The sequence below is a fragment of the Desarmillaria tabescens genome (assembly GCF_030435595.1).
Source record: "Desarmillaria tabescens strain CCBAS 213 chromosome Unknown EV420scaffold_159, whole genome shotgun sequence".
NCBI lineage: Eukaryota > Fungi > Basidiomycota > Agaricomycetes > Agaricales > Physalacriaceae > Desarmillaria > Desarmillaria tabescens.
In genome coordinates this window covers 25,841-32,300 of record NW_026848458.1, presented here as the reverse complement: position 1 = coordinate 32,300, position 6,460 = coordinate 25,841, and positions in this window count along the sequence as shown.

Here is a 6,460-nt window from a genome sequence, read left to right as displayed (position 1 = left end):
GGCGTTGTCATCTGTGATACGATGCAGCAACTGTTTGGGCTTGTCTTTCCCTCTGCACCGTCCCCCTCGACCAGACGGATTATGGTGTGACTAGTGCCACGGGGAGGTCAATTCATACAATAATGGACAGTGAATGGAGCGTGTCGATGGTGATTGGTAGCCTTTGAGGGTTGCGATATGAGGGCTCGTCTAAGCTAGAACGAGCTGCATGCGGCAATGAGTTCCGAGTCACGAAACGACAAATTTTTGAGCGACTTACCGACTACGTTTGCCCACTCGTACGCTACTATAGCATTCCGACGACACTTTGGCCAAGGTAGAGTCGGATGATGTCGAATATTGTGTGGTAACAACCTCGACCTTGACCATAACAGCAATGCGAGGATATTCCCGCACGACAGTAGATGGTGCGCGGAATGCCATAAGAGCGAGGATGTCCTGTTGATTTATGAAGAGATTAGATGATGAAGGAGGTACAGCCGCAATGTGGGCTGCATACCTTTACGAAGACCGTGACAGATAATGCCATCGCAATCGCGATGGCAAAGAGATAACCGGTAGTTTGGATAAGTTGGTTGTTGGTAATCATGTTTGTATTGAGTGAGAAACAATTGACCGAATAGCGGGGGTATATATACGCTTGAGGGGTACCTACCCCTACCCTTTGATCGCGGTGAGTCTGGAAGCAGAAACTTGTATAGTGAGACAGAAGGGTCTCATTAATGAGAGGAAGATTTACTTGAGTCTTTTAGGTAACTCCCCTACCAGGTACCAGCAGATACTCTCCGTCAAATTTGCGTCGACGCGCCGCCTTTCCAGGTCAGTCGGCAACACGGAGTCGCGTTGTGGGTCCATATGATGTCGACCGCTAGGCGAGAAAGACTCCGCGGAGGCAATGCCAAGACACCACCTATGCATCTGAAACGACAATACACCGCCTCGATATTCCACTCTGCGGAATAAAGGAAAGAAGATTCCGAGTCCAAGCGGTCGTGCTTTCATGTTTCAGGTTGGGTGCTGGGTGATTGCGCTGAAAAGACAGAGATGGTGACGGGGAGATTTAGTCGTGGAGCTGTACGTTGTGGTACCTGCGCGTCCTGTGAAGCTAAGATAAAACTCTGGGGCTCAAGTTCATCATTTAAAATCGGCGCCCACGTCCATCGAGGCAAACATGCAGAATTTAGAAAGAATGTCTACTCTGGAACGGCTACCTGTAAGGAGTCAATCCTTGTATATTGGCAGGTGATGAAGGAGAAGAAACTCAACGAAGATCGACCATCCAATGAGAACTTTAGTACGTTCATGGTTTAATAGACGAAAAGCGAGTTCATCGAGGCAGGCGGGCTCAAAAAAATTAATGATGAGTTGGACAAGACTCCGAATAACTCCGACGCTGCTGGGGCCTAAGCTTGACCAGCCCTAAAACGCTTGTGGAGAAGGTAAGGATGGGCGTCAACCCTTCTATACAGCTGGTGCTAGGTGCTTATTGAAAGAAAACTTCTTATCCAGGGGCGGATATCGAACCCGCGGCCGGACCGGACTTGCGAACTCGCAGGACTCGCAAGGCCATCAACATTTGCTTTCATACGAACGTTCGAACTATCGCATCGACAACGCTTAAAGTTCAAGACCTCTCAGTTCTGCTTCTGACGACAAGGCTAGTGTCTTTGTGTCTTTGTGGGATGTCTTTCGCTATCCAATAAAATCGACAAAATTTACCTGCGTTCGGATACAGACGTTCCGAAAAACCTTGTCCACGGTTGCCAAACAAGGCAAGTAAAATAAAAAAATAAAAAAAGCAAGAAAATCGTGAAAACAGCATGGTGCCTTCATTCGTGAGCGTAGTGTATCATAAATAGATTCGTCAAGGATGTACAAGGTGTATAGAGGCAATGTAACAGGTATGAGGCCAATAGGTCAGTGGTAGGACGTCATGAACAGGGTCTGTGCTAGTGGTAATGGGAGGCAGCGGCGGAATATTAGGGTGGTGTGGGAGGCTGTGGAGATGTTTTCTCCCTTGTAAAGAGTAATGAGCCATTCCGAAATGAAAGTGGATAACTTCCCTCAAAGATGTATGTTTAGTATACCAGCCACCGCGCCCTCTCCAAAGTTTCCCAGTCTACAACGTCCAAACCCCCACTAGCCCGTTCCTAACCATGAAAACCGACGAAATAAAGCCAGGATATCTAGTTGCGAGTGTCTTGATCGCAGTGAAATGGTGCGGGCGGACTATGGTGTTATGTTGCAGGAGGCCAGGAGCTGTCGACGTCAAAACGGCGGCAAAATCACGGCGGCGGCCTGCTTGACTGATTGCAGAATCGTTTTTCAAAGCTGTCTTGTCTTTTCTTGTCTCTTGAATGACGATATGGCAAGAACGAAGATGTGACCGGCTGTTCGGTGCGAGACAGCCTGAACATGTAAACTCGGCGGCGCTCACTAGTCCTTCATCGATTCATCAGCCAGACACTCTTACTTCAAGTATTATCTTTGCGACACACTGCAGCACCCATGGATCATTAAATTCTTATTTTTCTACTGAATGAGAAGCAAAAATGAAGTCTGCATGCTATTTCTACGATTTTCTTGTATTTATCTAATTTTTTGATTTTACCTGCCTTGTTTGGCAGTGTGGACAAGGTTTTTCGGAACGTCTGTAGCACGGATAAACTTTTGACTCATTGGCTAATAAGAACGACTAAGCCCGTAGCTCGTTGCATCTTGGCCGATGGAATACGCAGCCATTTAATGTATTCTGCGTGTAATCAGAACCCTTCCATTATTCCCTGGTACCAAAAATGCATTGCGGTAGAAATATATCGCCTTTCGAGAAGTGGGTCCCTCGCCTTGTTATCCGATAAGTTTTGCACTAATGCATACCGTGAGTTGGTGTTGGATGTCTTCCCTCTATATGACTAACAATTTCTCAAGGATAATCTTTATTCCCATTTGAAAACCTAAGCTCCAGTGATTGCACTCTCACAGTGTAACGTACATTTCCGTCCGATGTATGGACCTGTCATCACAAGGCCTTATGGAAGGAAGGTTCGATGTCAATGTGACCTCGCTAGGCCATGACAATGTTCTCCGTTCCTTCGAGATTGCGGCCATATAAAAGCCCTCGCATATACATTCAGGATTAAAATGCTGTGTCTTAGCTTCGAATCGCTGCATATCGACGTCCCGACCGTCATCACCACTGTTGTCGCTTTGGTCGTCTTGGTTCATCTGGTCCCCTACCTCATCGACTTTCATCGCCTTCGCTCGTATCCCGGTCCTCTCGTCGCCAAGTTCTCCGATACGTGGCTAGCATGCGTGTCTTACCAGGGACGTCGTTCGGAAGTCATTCACGATCTGCATAGGAAATATGGTCAGTGTGTTCTGAAATTTGTTTTCGCGCTGTTCAAGGACTGATTGGTCTCATTGAAGGTCCCTTCGTCCGCCTAGCACCTAACCACATTTCCATAGCTTTGCCGGACGCTCAGCCACTGATATACGGACACGGAAATGGATCCCTGAAGTCATCGTTCTACGATGTGTTCGTTACGACATCTCGTAGTCTGTTTACCGTCCGCGAGCGCCAGAGCCATACTCGCAAACGGAAGATCATCTCACACAGCTTTTCGCAGAAAAGTATCTTGGAGTTCCAGCCATATGTCCGCCGTTATGTCGCTCAGCTGCTGGGACAGTGGGAGAAGCTGTATGATCAGGCTTTGAAAGGCGTGTCGGGTGAGGTTGAAGGTGACGGCTGGAAGGGTCGGGATGGAAGGCTTTGGTTGGACTGCTTTCCATGTGAGCAACATCCTCTATCAGTCTTCTGTGCGTACTTATGACTTGCTCCTTGCAGGGGCAAACTATGTCACGTTCGATATCATCAGTGATCTAGCATTTGGGAGGCCGTTCGGGATGACCGCAGCAGGCAAGGATTCCGCTCCAATGGCTCAGGATCAACATGCCGTGATGAACTCTTATGGACATGTGGGGGTGAAACATGCCTCGAGGGAAATTCAGGTTATCAAGACGATAGGCGGTCCTTCGCAGACGTTCCTTGCGACGTTGGGAGCTTTGCCTGGGCGATGGAGGTCACTAATTAAGCTGAATCCGCTCATGTGGGAGGGCGGACAGGACTTCCGTGACATTATAGGGTTGGCAATCATGGCTGTATCGAGGAGGTTAGAGGCGCCGACGGATAGGAACGATATACTTAGCAAGCTGCAAGCTGGGAAGGACGAAGACGTTAGTAGCTTTTCCCAATTACCTCGACTATGCTTAGTGCTAACGCACTAGATATACTAAGGGTAATCCAATGGGCAAAGAAGAACTTACTGCAGAAGCGTTAACTGTTCTCATTGCCGGATCTGATACCACTGCCAAGTATGTCTTTCAATATTCTATCAATACGATGCATAAACTCAATGTTCTGCCCAGTTCTACCACTGCCATCATCTACTACCTTGCACACACCCCGAGCGTACAGGAAAAGCTTCATAAAGAGCTTGACGAACACCTGGACTCCGAAGTCGCTACAGCTGAACAAGTGAAGAATCTCCCCTACCTGCAGGCGGTCATCAACGAAGGACTGCGACTGTATCCCACGGTAGCGATGGGTCTTCCCCGCGTAGCACCCGAAGGTGGTATAACGATTCTAGGAAATCACTTCCCCGAGGGTACGATTCTCAGTGCGCCTACGTATACGATTCATAGGGACCCAGCGGTGTTTGGAGACGATGTGGAGGAGTTTAGGCCTGAGAGATGGTCTGAGTGTGATGGTGCCGACGTTTCGAAGGCATTTGCTCCGTTCTCTGTTGGCCCTCGGTATGTGATCCCATATTTGGAACAGAACTGAGGTTGAGCCGGTACTGTTACAGGGCTTGTATCGGGCGTAATTTGGCAAACCTCGAACTGCAGATTATCATTGGGTCAATTTTCAAGCGCTTCCATATCGTGTTGGAGAATCCTGATGAGAAGGTAAGTAGCGGTGTTTTTTGACATGCCTCTTGCTGAATGACTTTTGGGTTAGCTCAAAGTACATGAGGGCATCTTGAGAAAGCCGGTCGGATGTCGTGTTGGCTTGAAGAGACGCGAGGTGCTCTAGTTCATTACGATACGCTTCTACGATCATTTCATGTGCAAGTATACACAAATTCAGTTGTAGAATGCAACGCTTATGTCCGTTTCTTCTCCTACACTGTGGTGCCAAACTTGAAAAGCGTCGTCTTTCTCCGAATATCATCCTTGTTTCCGGTGATCATATCATATGAATAATCCTCAGCTGTTGTAGGACAAGAAATATGAGGCAGTACCTTTTAAATCTGACGGTAGCTCTGTACTTCGGCAGCTACGACGTTTCGACCCTAATTAGTGTTGCAGGTATGGAGCGCAGCGTTCGGTGTAGGAGCGTAATACTGGAGTGACGGTCAATTGCTTGAAGAAGAATTGACCGTCGCCCCAGGAATGTCCAACTACGCTTAGCTAATGTGGCGCATAGCGCTTGTCCTTTAGGTGCTACGTCGTCCCACAACAATTAGTACAGAATTCAGATCTTTGCTCGCCGGCGCGGCATTTGCCGGCATTACTTTCCTCTTGCCGGCGTCTCTTCGTCTTTGGTTTTAACGTCCCCCATCTTCCAGCATGATTTTCCTTCAATTTCATTTTTACGCAAACTATGTCTTTATGATTTTTCTATGGGATCTATGATACGGGCGGCAAGGACGTGTAACTACTGATGTTCTCCGCAAAAAAGGTCCCGATGTATGGGCGTTATACTGTACAAAAATTCTTTTGTTCAGTAGGGAGGACACCACTACTTTTGATGGTTCCCAGCACTACTTTCGATGCTGGTGCTTGTTCACCGTCAGGGTTAGGCTCACACAGCCACTTCCCGTTTGAGCGATACATGTGTCTCAATTTGCAACCACTTAGTGATCCGCCACTACTTCAAGTTCGCAAGTACATTTACAGATCCCGATGGACACTATCACTCAACGACAAACCCCTCGCCGCTTGCATGATCCGTGGCCGCGGGCACATCATTGTTTGCACATATTTCCAGCCCACTCGCAAACATCTTGAAATTTTCGTTCTTACCTCTCCGATTTCCCTCCTCTTTTGAAGCTCCATTGATTTGCGTGCGCAAATCTTGTTCCTATGGACGTCTTTAATTAAACCTTTGCCGCTTACTCACAATTGACGTTTCGCCTTGCATTTCCGCTCGACACGTCTGAGATTTTGGGTCTGGCTTTGTACTGGAAGTTGACTGGAAGCGAAATTCCGAATTTTGTAAACTTCTTTTCTATTTTGCTAAAACATTCTTGTATAGTCATTGACTATTATATATATTCCGAGGGTGCTACTGCATTGGCATGGACTTATATTATCCATACAAGTTCTAGGCTTGGTGTAAATGCGCCATCAGCGGCAGGTTCGACGTCTCGGCAATGCCCGGATCTTTGCGGACCCAACA